Below are 13,294 nucleotides of genomic sequence, written 5' to 3' on the forward strand. Positions count from 1 at the left end.
GGGCACGTCTGCCGCGGGGGGTTTGTCAGAGGCGCGAATCGGCCCCGCAGTCGTGCGTCGGACACAGCGCATTTGAGCTGGGCGCCCTGGCACAACAAAGCGGAGCTGTGCGTGCACGCCTCTTTCCTTCCACCCCGAACCTGTGCGCGCATAAACCGGCAACCGGTGAAGGGCGCGTGCTTAGGCGGGAAATACACGGGCGAAAATGCCGCGCGGAAACCCTTTCAAGCTCAGGAGGAATTATGGGCTCACGTCGGCTTTCAAAAAGGGCAAGTTGCTCTTCATTCGGAAGAGATTCACTGCTGTTCCACGAGGCAGAAGTCGAGGCGGCAATGGTGGTGGCTACACGTTCGGCGGCGGCGCCTTCCCGTCGTTTATACGCCCATTCGCGCTTCTGTTGATTCTTCGCAATCATTCGATAACGGTGCCACAGCCGCTATCAGCCGGTTGCGCAACTTGTGAAAGAGACATCGGGGGTGGCGAGAGAAATAACAGTTGTGGAAGAGGGGTCGGCGGGGCAGCGCCGGAGCAGCGCCAAGTTAAGCGGTTTCACGGAGTGAAAACTGGAGGGTAGCGGGGGAGAGTTGGACATACACTGCTTCGCAGTTAAGACAACATCGCCTTTGAACTTGACGCTACAGCCACTAATGACATCATGTTCTTGCTCGCCGATCTCAACCTGCGCTGATAAAAGGCTAGAAACAAGTGCGGCGGAGAATGTTGAACGTTGTTATACGCCAGGTTAACCAACGTGCAAGGGTAACCACGATATGGGAGCACCCATGCCGCGGGCCACTTATCATCATCATCATAAGCCTGGTTGTGTCCAGTGCAGGACGAAAACCTTTTCCGAGGATCTCCAACCACGCCTGTCGAGTGCTACCTGAGTCCATGCGTTCCCCCAAATTTTCGTAGCTCATATCTCCATCGAGTTCTCGGCCGACGCCTATATCGTTTGCGGTCTATTGGCAACCCCTCTGTTAATCGGATAGTCCAGCTTTTGTCCATCATACGCACTTCGCGACCCGCCCATGCCTATTTCCTTCGCTTAATTTGAAGTAGAATGTCCTCCACCTTATTCTGCTCCCTAATCCATGCGGCTGTTTTCTTATGCCTCAGCGTGACCCCTAGCCTTCTCCGTTCCAATGCCCGTTGGGCCGATCGAAGTAAATCCTTTGGTGAGACCCCAAGCCGCGCACCACTAACAGACGTTAATCCAGCTGTGCGCATTCATGAAATCCGACTTCGAAAGCCCACGTCTTTTCCGTCCGCTGTGGCGGCACGAAGGTTATCCGCACTAAACTTCTGGTTTTGCGCTATTGCGTCGTACCATGCAGTATCAGTAATCTATAAGGCCTTCCGCGTCACCAAATCGCGCGGCGACACACACGCGCCGCAATGAGCTTGATGCAGATGACTCAGGAGGAAAGCGTCCATCACTCGGAGCGGATTCTATAAACGATGCGCTGACACGCGTTGCGCGCCTCGGCCAGGCTTTCCGCTACGCGAGGAAGCGCCGGGCGAGGAAAGTGATTCCACTCTTTTCACTTCACTGCGGCCGGGGACGAGTTCTTCCGCTCGCAGCGAAGTTATCGCGGTGGCAGGCAGGAAGGGGCGGGATGGTGATAGCCCTGATCAATCCGAGGATGGTGGGCGAGGAGGTGGGCGAGTGGGGCCTCCGGCGGGCCAGCATTGCATAACGACATTGACCCAGGAAGGGTCTATAAATGGCGGCTGGCCTAGTTTGGTAAAAAAAGAGGAAAGCCCGGCCTTGGCGGCTTTCTCCGCGCAAGGTGCATTGACTCGGCTGGGAGAGGGGCCGATCGGAGGGCGGCGCGGTATAAGAGGCGCGGGGGCCCGATCTGGGCCAGTCGAGCATGGCCAACTCCGAGGTCCACCCCGCGTCGCAGCAGCACTCGCTGTCGTCCATGCTGCTGTCGGGGGGTGACCCCCGGGTGCGGCATTGGCCCCTCATGGGCTCGCCGGCGGTCATCGTGTCCATCCTGGCCGGCTACCTCTACTTCTCGTTACGCCTCGGGCCGGCGCTCATGAAGAACCGCAGGCCCTTCCCCATCCGGCCGCTCGTGGTCGCCTACAACGGCGTGATGGTGCTGCTGAGCGTGTACTTCTTCGTCCTCACGCTGAGCCTGACCTACCTGCGCGACCCGGCCTCGACGCAGCAGCTGCTCAAGCCCTACAGCCTCTTCTGCCAGGGCACCGACCCCACCGTGGACGCGAACCCGCTGCTGTACCACGGCTGGTTCTACATGCTCATGAAGGTGGGCGAGCTGCTCGACACGGTCTTCTTCGTGCTGCTCAAGAAGAACGGCCACATCAGCTTCCTGCACCTGCTGCACCACTCGCTCGCGCTGTCCACCGTCTGGATGGACATCAACAACGGCATCACGGGCCAGGTGGCCATGTTCCCCATCCTGAACACGGCCGTGCACATGGTCATGTACACCTACTACGGCCTCTCGGCCCTGTCGCCCGAGCGGCGGCCCAACCTGTGGTGGAAGAAGTACGTCACCCAGCTGCAGATCGCCCAGTTCTTCGCGCTCATGGTGCACGGCGGCATTCCGCTCTTCTACGACTGCGGCTTCCCGCGCGTCATGGCCTGCTTCATGGTGCTCGAGACGGCGCTGTTCACGGGACTCTTTTCCGATTTCTACTACCGCAACTACCTGCTGCGGAAGGCCGATTGAGTCACCTGTTCCTCCGTGCCCCCCGCCCTCCCCCTCAAGGACTCGCCGCCGGTGAGCTCGGCGCGCCTCCGTGTGCTTCTGCCGTGGCGTGCCGTGTGCTCCTCCTGTACATAGTTGACCGCGCGCTAGCGTGCATGTTGTGTTCGTGTGTGTTTCTTCTGCCCGGTTATTATTTTTTTAGCGTCATTGAAAATAAATCCGTGCTTTTACGTACCCTGAGGCTGGTGGATTGCTGCGCAAGCGCGCCGGTGCGCCCACGCCCTGGTGTCACCCTCACGCTCTCGGTAAGGCAGCCCCGTCGTTCCTGGTGAAATCTAAGCTCTCGGATAGCGTAATCGGTCAAGGCCTTGTGCTCTTTGCACTCCTGTTCCTCCGCAGCGCGGCACGCCAGGTGGTGGGACACATCGCGTCGCCGCGTACGTCGCTTCTAGGCCAAGGCGCGTCGACGCTGGCGCACTCGGGGCGCGTCCCCGCGCACCCGGACCGTCCCCAGTAGGTCAGTGAAAGTGTGTTCTCCGGCGTTCGACGTTTCCCGTTTTCGGATACACCCCGGGATGCCAACGCGACCCCAACATGGCGGCGGCCCGGAAAGGACAGTGACCGGCGGGGACGTGCCGGCATCCTGTCCAGTGGCCGGACCCCTCCCCGAGCCGGGGCCCCACGCCGGAATGCTGCTCCCCGTACCGGGGGCCCACGGTCAGGCACGCCGGAGCAGGAAAGGGGCCGGCGAACTTCCCCCGTTGTCGCCCTCTCCGAAGAGCGGCTCCGAGAATGTTGCCAAATTTATCGCATCACCGGGCGTATGCGCCTCTCGACGCGTTCTCAATCGAGCCAGCAGGAAATCCTGAAATAGAAAGCGAAAGCTCGAAAAGTAGGCTAGACGAGCCGGCGGCAAAGAGGAAGGAAGGCTCGCGGGCCCGTTGCGAGGGAGAGGCCACTTTTTTTGTCAACAGCGGCGATCGAGACCTCGTTCTGCTCCCACCTCTTCCGACTGCCGCCGGCGTCGTCGTCTTCGCGATGCGGAGCCGCATCTCCCCGCCATCGCCGCCGCAAGCCGGTTCTCTCGGGGCGCCCTGCAGAACACTGCGGCGGCGGCGGCGGGGGGCTCAGCGTAACAGCGCCGTACTTCCGCATCACGGCCGAGACACGCTCGGCGGCGCCCTGGTTTCACTGGAAGGGGCTTTTCCCCTTCCGGATTCACTGCGGCCGTCCTCGGCCGAGCCGCAGACGGCCGCCGATCTGGAGGTCGTTACGCAGGCCTTGACCCCTTCTCAACATAGAAGCTATACCCGATGCGGAAACGCCCGCGGGCTGCATTGTTGGCATGCGTCCGCCCAAACAACACGGTTCACATCACGCGGAAGGGCTGCGCAGTTAAAATTTTAGTTCCACACGATCACTAAGCACGAATTTGACGCAAGCATACCACGCACTAAAAGACGTTCAGCATCTGTGCGTGGATTAAAACTTTGATGGCATCGCAAACAAGTTCAACACAACCAAGCAGTCGTCTACTTTGCAGTTGACGGCACGGTTTATCTACAAATTTTTCGGACTCCTGTATGCGCTGATATGGATAACGTTCGGCAAATACGTGCTATGGTTATCACTGGGAACCATGTGGGAGAAAAAATAAATAATTTCGCTTCAGTTTTAGCTACAATGTTTCCGTTCCTACGGTCCAGACGTAAGTATTTAGGTAACATCACTGCTATCAGACAAGAGCACAACCTGTTAGAGGGCTGAGTCATGATGTTTTATTTTTCCGGTCCGTGATGTTGTAATCCGCCCGTGCTCGTAAAAAGGCCGTGTGTTTCATCACACGTAAACATAAGTCGCTCACCAAGTTGTGCAAAAGCGAAGAAAAAGGAAAAGGATCCACCGAAAGTGACGTTGACATTGTGCGGCACTTTTTTTTTGTACGCGAGAGGAAGCGTCCCAAAACTGCTGAACACTTATTTCTTTATTTTGATTTGCAGGTAATGGCGGGACTGCATAATGTCGCAAGTTGCAACTTCGTCAAGGCCGGTTTGTCGAACGATTGCGTCATGAGTCTTCTCACAGCGACTCAGAGTAAGGCTCACAGATGTTTCTGCCGACACTGAAAACAAAAATCGCGTAAAGACGACGGCGTAACTTTTGCCATCCCTGAAATACAAACATCATCGTCGCGTCTAATTTGGGAGCAGGTTACGCCCCTTCATGAAAGAGGAAACGAGAGATAGTTCAAAAAAAAAAAAAAAAAAAACAACGGCGCCCACCACGCGCGTTTCTTTCTCAAGATCGTTATGAGAGCAGCTTGCATTTATGCTGATGGCCTGGCATGATTTGTATTATCTGTTCCTCTCAACGGTAGCTGTTAGCATTTCCGGTTTCGCAGCAATATTTATCGTTTATGTTATCGTGCTAATAATTCCGATGCAGTAACACGAGGATCACAGAAGTAAGCAGGAACATTACGGGGGATGCTTGGAGCTTTCAAAGGCGAAAGCCTAGTTTTTTTTTTTAGTTTATTTTACAAGTACTGCCAGCCTTGTTACAAGGCCTTAGGTATAGGAGTGGGCATTCGGTACAAGCACAGATCAACAAGATAGAAGACAATAAACAAAAAAAATGCACGATATTCAGCACAAAGAAATGCTCTTCCTTGTCACTTCAGAAGCAACAAAAATTAAACAAGATAGCAGACAACCAAGAAGAAACTGCACAATAATCAGCACGAAATATCTTTCCGTGCCGTGATTTTACGGGGACAGGCGGGAGATCAAAGCTATGATTTATTCGGAAGTGCAGAAAGAAATGATTCGCTTTTCAGCCTTCTGTTGAGCTTTCGTATTTCTTGCGTCGGGCCGCTGGCGCAGCGCCACCCACAGCCGGTTCTTCCGACGGCGGGTACGATGAGTGGCATTTCGAGCTGCTCTAGCCTCCTCCGCCGTGGCGTGCTTTCACTAAGACGTGGTGCGTCGTCACCCATAGCGAGCGGCAACGTATTCCAGGCGCATGTACAACGTTCTACGTTCCGTCGCCTTTTCTCAGAACCCTCCTCCGGCACAGCTGTTCCCCTCTCTCTTTCGCGTGCTCGCCGAGAGAGAGTGCGAGAAACAACTATATTGCGCAATAATGTACCAAAGTGCTCGCCGACTCGCGCTCCGATCCTCTCTACTTATCACGCTTCATGAAACGTACGTGGAACCAAGGCTTCCGGCTGAAAACGTATCACGCACGCAAAAAGGGCTGTACTATGATTGGCGTCGCTACAACACTGTAGCCATCTCCCTAGCGTCTGCAGTCAAGTTTTTTACTCAGCGCCCTTAAACAGGACTCTATTCGTTTTTAATTTTTATTCTTTCTTTTTTTTCTTATCTTTGTCTCCTACTCTTCTTCTACCACCTTCTTCCTTTGTTTCCTTCTCCCCCCTTCCCCGCAGAGTAGCATGTCAGCGAATTCATGCTGGCAAACCTCTCTGCTTTCTCTGTAATAAAGAGTCTCTCTCTCTCTCTCTCTCTCTCTCTCTCTGGGGATGCTGAAGCTGACCTCCAGCACTTGTTGTGGTCCTGCATCTCCTTGCGTTCGAGGAGGAGGCGGAATCGCGCAGGCGAAGGGCCTCCGCGCAGACGACACACCTGCTTGCTTTGCGTGGATACTGGGACCCCATCATTCGTTCCCTTCTGGACATCATTCGTGAGCGAACCGTTTCCTATTCATCAGAACAGCTTTCCTTGTGATCATCTCATCAGCCACCTTTATTTATGCTTTACGGGAAAACAAACACTTAAAAAGTAAAACTTTTGCAAGCGGGGAAATGGATAGTGCCTGCTCGTATTTACGCGCCACATGACAGGGACTTTGAAAGAACGTTGTTCTGTTAATAACTACGCTAAGTAATAGTTAAGTGGCCTGGGTATTTTTAAGAATCTAACGGCACTGCTTGTGCATCATTTACGCGCCTTTTAGCCAGTGCCTTCTGTGAATGGCCGTTTTATAACAGCGGTTTCATTGATACGTGTCAACAGGCCAAGATAACTCCTTATACGCGCTTGTATTTTGTATAACTTTAGAAAACGACAAAAGCCTCAGCTGATCCTCTGTGCAGTCACGTCAAGAGAATCTGTGCGACTGTTAGCGATAGCAAACCGTGGGCTTTTGCAACGCGCGATGTGTGAACAGCCCCAGCGCGCACATGTAGTTGCCGGCTGCCAGAGCATCCTTTGTAGACCGTCGCTATCGCAACATAAAATCACGTTTTTGAAACTACACGGTCCCTGCCCAACTTACATGTGTCGAAGCTGTTACCATTGAAATACAAATACTACTTTTGCTATTTTTTTTCCGCCAGTATTAGTGATCGTTAACACAGGATTGTTATTGTTCGTTAACAGTACAGCGAAACCACTGCATCCTAGTTGTTTCATCCGAAAGTTGCAAGGGTGGTCGGGGCGCATGCTTCGTGGGCCAAGGTTTCACGGGGTGCCATTTTTGTTCCACTTGTTCCGAACGTTGCGCAACGTTTTCGTCTGCAAGTATTTCAACCAAATGGTCCTCGGTCAGTTTAGGTCGCTATTGTCGCTGTACCCCCCTCCCCTCCTTTATGTTTCGCCATCGCGCGCTCAGAAAAACAAATTCTATACTGTCTGCAGGATTCGCTACCCAAGCTGTGCCTGGGATTTTTTATGGACACTAGCACTGCCACACCAGATATGTACAAAAAAAATGATTTGCACTGCTTTTTAAGGTTTGAATACTCATTCGAGATACACAAATGTATTCATCTTGAGACAAGTAAACGGTAAACAATACTGCAGTGCTTTTATGAATATTGCTATGGAGCATTCCTCCTTGATGAAGCTGAAGCAATGAAGCAACATCGACCAGTAGGATATGTGGCCCAGCCCGAAGGAAGACGATGACTACAATCGCTGGAGCGCGGGACATTAACAGCTGCTGTGTCTCCGATCCGATGTATCCACCTATAGAGCCATTCCAACCGTCTACTTCTCAATATATTATTAACAAGCGCCGCGAGATCGATATTTCGGAGGTAACTATTGTTTTTTATTTATATTTCCCCAGCCAGAGGCGTATGCACAATAAAATTTCAAAGTTATAAATTTAAAATTTAAAGCCTCACAGGGGTTGGAAGCCGAAATACTGCGAATACATATTGGGTGTTTCCTCCAATCTCTATTAGATCTCACCTCCTACCTCAACCAGATATGGCGGGCTGGTGTTCTCCCAGCTGAATGGAAAACGGTGGAGGTCCGCCTAATACCGAAGCCGGGAAAACCACCTAGCATAGAAAATTTACGCCCCATTTCCCTCACGTCCTGCGTGGGGAAGCTCCTGGAACATATTGTCCTCAACCGGCTTCAAACGTACCTAGAAGACACAGGAAAGCTTCTCGGGACTATGGTAGGCTTCCACCGTAATCTTTCCACGCAAGATATCCTACTTCAAATTAAAGAGGAGGTAATGGCACCTGCCACACGAAATTCTCCTACTGCCATTTTGGCACTGGACCTAAAGGGCGCATTTGACCATGTGAAGCACACCGCCATCTTGCTTCGACTCAACTTCCTTGGCTGTGGCGCAAGAACCTACCAGTACGTCCGAGACTTCCTCACCACCAGGCAAGCCATCCTCAAGGTCGGGAACCACGCCACTGATCTTTTCTCTGTGGGTGGGCGCGGCACACCTCAGGGGGCAGTCCTATCCCCCCTGCTGTTTAACATCGCCCTGCTCGGCCTTCCTTCTCTCTTAAACGACATACCGGGTATCCGGCACGGCCTATATGCGGACGACATTACCATCTGGTTGTCCACTGGATCGACAGGGGAGATTGAGAACCGTTTGCAAATGGCGGCGGACGTAGTGAACCACTACGCCCAATCGAGCGGTCTTAGTTGTGCCCCCCAGAAGTCTGAACTGCTACTGGTCTCCCGCCAAAAAAACCAACCACCTGGATCTCCGACGATCAAAATCCGCATGGACGGCCATACCATCAGCCCCTCTCAACACATCAAGATCCTTGGCATGACATTTCAAGCAGACCGCACATCCTCCATTCTAATCAACAAGTTAAAACACACCACAGAACAAGTAACCCACATGATCAGACGCATTGCCTCCAAAACGCGAGGTATGGGGGAGGCAGACACGCTTCGACTAGTCCAAGCGTTCATAATATCCCGGATCACCTACGCTATACCGTATGCTCTTCTGTCCGCGGCAGAACTCAAGAAAGTTGATACGATAATCCGGAAAGCCTACAAGCAAGCCATCGGACTCCCAGCAAGCACCTCCACAGACCGACTTCTCCAGCTTGGAATCCATAACACCGCAGAAGAATTAATCGAGGCCCACCTCTCAAGCCAAAGAGTGCGACTGGGAGCCACAAAAGCGGGCAGAGCCATTCTCTCCCGCCTGGAACTTTCAGTCCCACTTCAACACTCACCTCCTGACCTAAGAAGCATACCACACACAATCCGTCAATGCCTCATTGTTCCCCCTCTACCGTGCAACATCAACCCTGTGCACCACGCGGCGAGACGAGAGGCCAGAGCGAGAGCCATTTCGAGGCGATACGGAAACGAATCCGACAGTGCCTACACGGATGCTGCCACATACCCCGGGATTCAGGCCACGACCGCTGTTGTAGTCATGAAGAAACACCACCACACCAGTCTCACTATACCACACCACAACCCATTGCAAGCGGAGGAAGCGGCCGTCGCCCTCGCCGTGAGTCAAACCACAGCTACTGTCATCATCACGGACTCGCAGCAGGCGTGCCGAAATTTCGCTAACGAAAGAATCCACCGCAGAACCCTCAAGATTCTTGCACAACGCCCTCCAAACCGTTTCATCAAGATCATCTGGGCCCCCGCTCATCTCGACGTTCCTGGCAACGAGACCGCCCATCTCCTGGCTCGAGAGCTATCCCTCAGAGCCGCTGTTGCCGGAAGTGAGCCTGAGCGCATGCATCCGATGGCCACGTACCGAGAAATCACGCTACACTACCGACTAGAGCGACAGCATTACCCCCCAGCGCACAAACAACTCCCCAGAGATCTGGAGCGACTCCTACGTGCCATTCAAACGAATACTCTCCCCCACCCCACCAGAAGTCACATTTTGGCCCCTACCTGTTTCACCCCACAGTGCCGCTTCTGCGAGGCCCCCGGGACACTCTATCATATTGTAGGAGGCTGCGACCAAGCTCCGCTTCCCCGCCCCAATCCCTATCCCACCCATGAGCTTTGGGAGAGAGCTTTGGCCAGCTCCACCCTCGAGGATCAGCGTCAGCTGGTCGAGAGGGCTGTGGACGGGGCCCGAGCTCAAGGCGTCCTGGACTAGGGAAGCCACCCCGAAGACTCCATTTTAGTTTTTTTTTCTCAATAAAGAAAGTTGATTCTCTCTCCTCCAATGCAGACGGCCGCCACCGTTCTTGGAATCAAGACTCTTTTGCTTACCCTCATTGGCTGTTTCCTCCAATGCAGACGGCCGCCACCGTTCTTGGATTCAAGACTCTCTTCCTTACCCTCATTGGCTGTTTCCTCCAATGCAGACGGCCGCCACCATTCTTGGATTCAAGCCTCTCTTCCTTACCCTCATTGGTTGTTTCCTCCAATGCAGACGGCCGCCACCGTTCTTGGATTCAAGACTGTCCTCATTACCCTCATTGTCTGTTTCCTCCAATGCATACGGCCGCCACCGTTCTTGGATTCAAGACTCTCTTCCTTACCCTCATTGTCTGTTTCCTCCAATGCAGACGGCCGCCACCGTTCTTGGATTTAACACTCTCTTGTTACCCTCATTGGCTGTTTCCTCCAATGCAGACGGCCGCCACAGTTCTTGGATTCAAGACTCTCTTCCTTACCCTCATTGGCTGTTTCCTCCAATGCAGACGGCCACCACCATTCTTGGATTCAAGCCTCTCTTCCTTACCCTCATTGGCTGTTTCCTCCAATGCAGACGGCCGCCACCGTTCTTGGATTCAAGACTCTCTTCCTTACCCTCATTGTCTGTTTCCTCCAATGCAGACGGCCGCCACCGTTCTTGGATTCAAGACTCTCTTCCTTACCCTTATTGTCTGTTTCCTCCAATGCAGACGGCCGCCACCGTTCTTGGATTTAACACTCTCTTGTTACCCTCATTGGCTGTTTCCTCCAATGCAGACGGCCGCCACCGTTCTTGGATTCAAGACTCTCTTCCTTACCCTCATTGTCTGTTTCCTCCAATGCAGACGGCCGCCACCGTTCTTGGATTTAACACTCTCTTGTTACCCTCATTGGCTGTTTCCTCCAATGCAGACGGCCGCCACAGTTCTTGGATTCAAGACTCTCTTCCTTACCCTCATTGGCTGTTTCCTCCAATGCAGACGGCCGCCACCATTCTTGGATTCAAGCCTCTCTTCCTTACCCTCATTGGCTGTTTCCTCCAATGCAGACGGCCGCCACCGTTCTTGGATTCAAGACTCTCTTCCTTACCCTCATTGTCTGTTTCCTCCAATGCAGACGGCCGCCACCGTTCTTGGATTCAAGACTCTCTTCCTTACCCTCATTGTCTGTTTCCTCCAATGCAGACGGCCGCCACCGTTCTTGGATTTAACACTCTCTTGTTACCCTCATTGGCTGTTTCCTCCAATGCAGACGGCCGCCACCGTTCTTGGATTCAAGGTAGGTAGGTAGTGGTTCGTTTGAAAAGGAAAAGAAATGGACTGGGGATAATTTTGAGCCCATCTGGGGGCTTACCGGCATGCAACCCAGTCCGGGGGGTAGGGAATATAGATGGGAGTGAATAGGATGGGGTAGAGAAAAAGGAGATAGGTAAAGAAAGAAAAGAGAAAAACCTCCATCGCATGCCCCCGCGCGAGGGACACGAGTAAATGCAGAGCATTGGGGGTGGTCACGTGGCGTAGGTTGTGGTAGTTGGCGGTGGTAGTTGTAGTTGTTGCTGTCGTAGGGGTTGGGTAGTTGGGTTTCGACACGAGAGAGAGAGAGAGAGAGAGAGAGAGACGAGAGACGTAAGTACGTAACATGTTATTTATTGTCATCGTTTGCACCCCACCCTCTCTGCGGGGCAATCGGTTGGATCTTGATTATTATTCTTTTCTTTTCTTTCTTATTATCCCTCTCGGGAGGGCAGTGCGCCATCGTCGAAGTTCATAAGCGATGGAAGCAACACCTTCAACCAGTACCGCGACGCGAGCCATTGTCATCGTTGCAGTACCAGTTCAAGACATCGTGCCATCCTCTTCATCGACGGCGGCAGAAGACAAGGCGTCGAAACGGCGTGCTGCCGACGCCGAACGCAAGCGTCTGAAGCGCGCTGCCGACGCCGAACTTCGTGCACGAGAAGCCGCGGCCAAACGTCAACGTCGGGCCGCGGATCCTTCGCTCGGGCAACGAGTATATTCGTAGCGGGCGCAGTAGAGGGAGAGGAGGCAGCACCTGCTGCTGTAACGCCTCTTTCAGCGCCGGAGCACGCGCATGCGCCCCCGCACCTGTTGTTGAGAGCGAGGAAGAGCGGGGAAGGGGCGCATGTGCTGGCTGGCTAAGGACGCCGAGTTACGGACGCATAACATCGTGATTTAAATAAATGCTCTGCATTTAAAAGTTAAGGCGCCGTGAAGAAAACAAGCGTTGCCACAGTCACTGGGGGCCCCCGAACGCAGTACACACCACAAACACAGGTCCTGGCGCCATGCTGCGTCCGGGAGAAGTTCTCGAGGGGAGCGGTGAAGCGTAGAGGCGAGGGTTTGCTGCGATGAGTCGTGCACGTTGGTCCGAAATGAGGGGAGCTTACTGGGTGAAATTCCAGGCAGACGAGCGCTTACTCGCGAGCGGGAGCTAGCGCTCGACGGCCCCACGCAGCAGAGCACGCGCCGCCCGAAACAATCACCCATGGCTCGCGACGCTCACTTCCTTATCCTCATTGGCTGTTTCCTCCAATGCAGACGGCCGCCACCGTGCTTGGCTGCAAGCTTCTCCACCATACCCCCATTGGCTGTCTCCTCCGATGCAGACGGCCGCCACCGTTCTTGGATTCAAGACTCTCTTGCTTACCCTCATTGGCTGTTTCCTCCAATGCAGACGGCCGCCACCGTTCTTGGATTCAAGACTCTCTTCCTTACCCTCATTGTCTGTTTCCTCCAATGGAGATGGCCGCCACCATCCTTGGCTGTAAGCCTCTCCTCCATGCCCTAATTGGCTGTTTCCTCCGATGCAGACGGCGCCACCGTGCTCGGCTTCAAGACTCTCTTGCTTACGCTCATTGGCTGTTTCCTCCAATACAGACGCCCGCCACCGTTCTTGGATTCAAAACTCTCTTTCTTACCCTCATTGGCTGTTTCCTCCAATGCAGACGAACGCCACCGTTTTTGGATTCAAGCCTCTCTTCCTTACCCTCATTGGCTGTTTGCTCCAATGCAGACGGCCACCACCGTTCTTGGATTAAAGACTCTCTTGCTTAACCTCATTGGCTCTTTCCTCCAATGCAGACGGCCGCCACCGTTCTTGATTAAAGAATCTCTGGAATTTCCCTCATTGGCTGTTTCCTCCAATTCAAACGGCCGCCACCGTTCTTGGATT

General features: G+C 53.6%; 1 pseudogene; it reads left to right on the plus strand.

The window, feature by feature from the left end:
- Positions 1 to 1,539: 1,539 nt before the first annotated feature.
- On the plus strand, positions 1,540 to 2,924 carry LOC144151673 (very long chain fatty acid elongase AAEL008004 pseudogene; annotated as a pseudogene).
- The last annotated feature ends 10,370 nt before the right edge of the window (positions 2,925 to 13,294 follow it).

The sequence above is a fragment of the Haemaphysalis longicornis genome, unplaced genomic scaffold (genome assembly GCF_048455015.1).
Source record: "Haemaphysalis longicornis isolate Haplotype H1 unplaced genomic scaffold, Haemaphysalis longicornis Haplotype H1 scaffold_9, whole genome shotgun sequence".
Lineage (NCBI taxonomy): Eukaryota > Metazoa > Arthropoda > Arachnida > Ixodida > Ixodidae > Haemaphysalis > Haemaphysalis longicornis.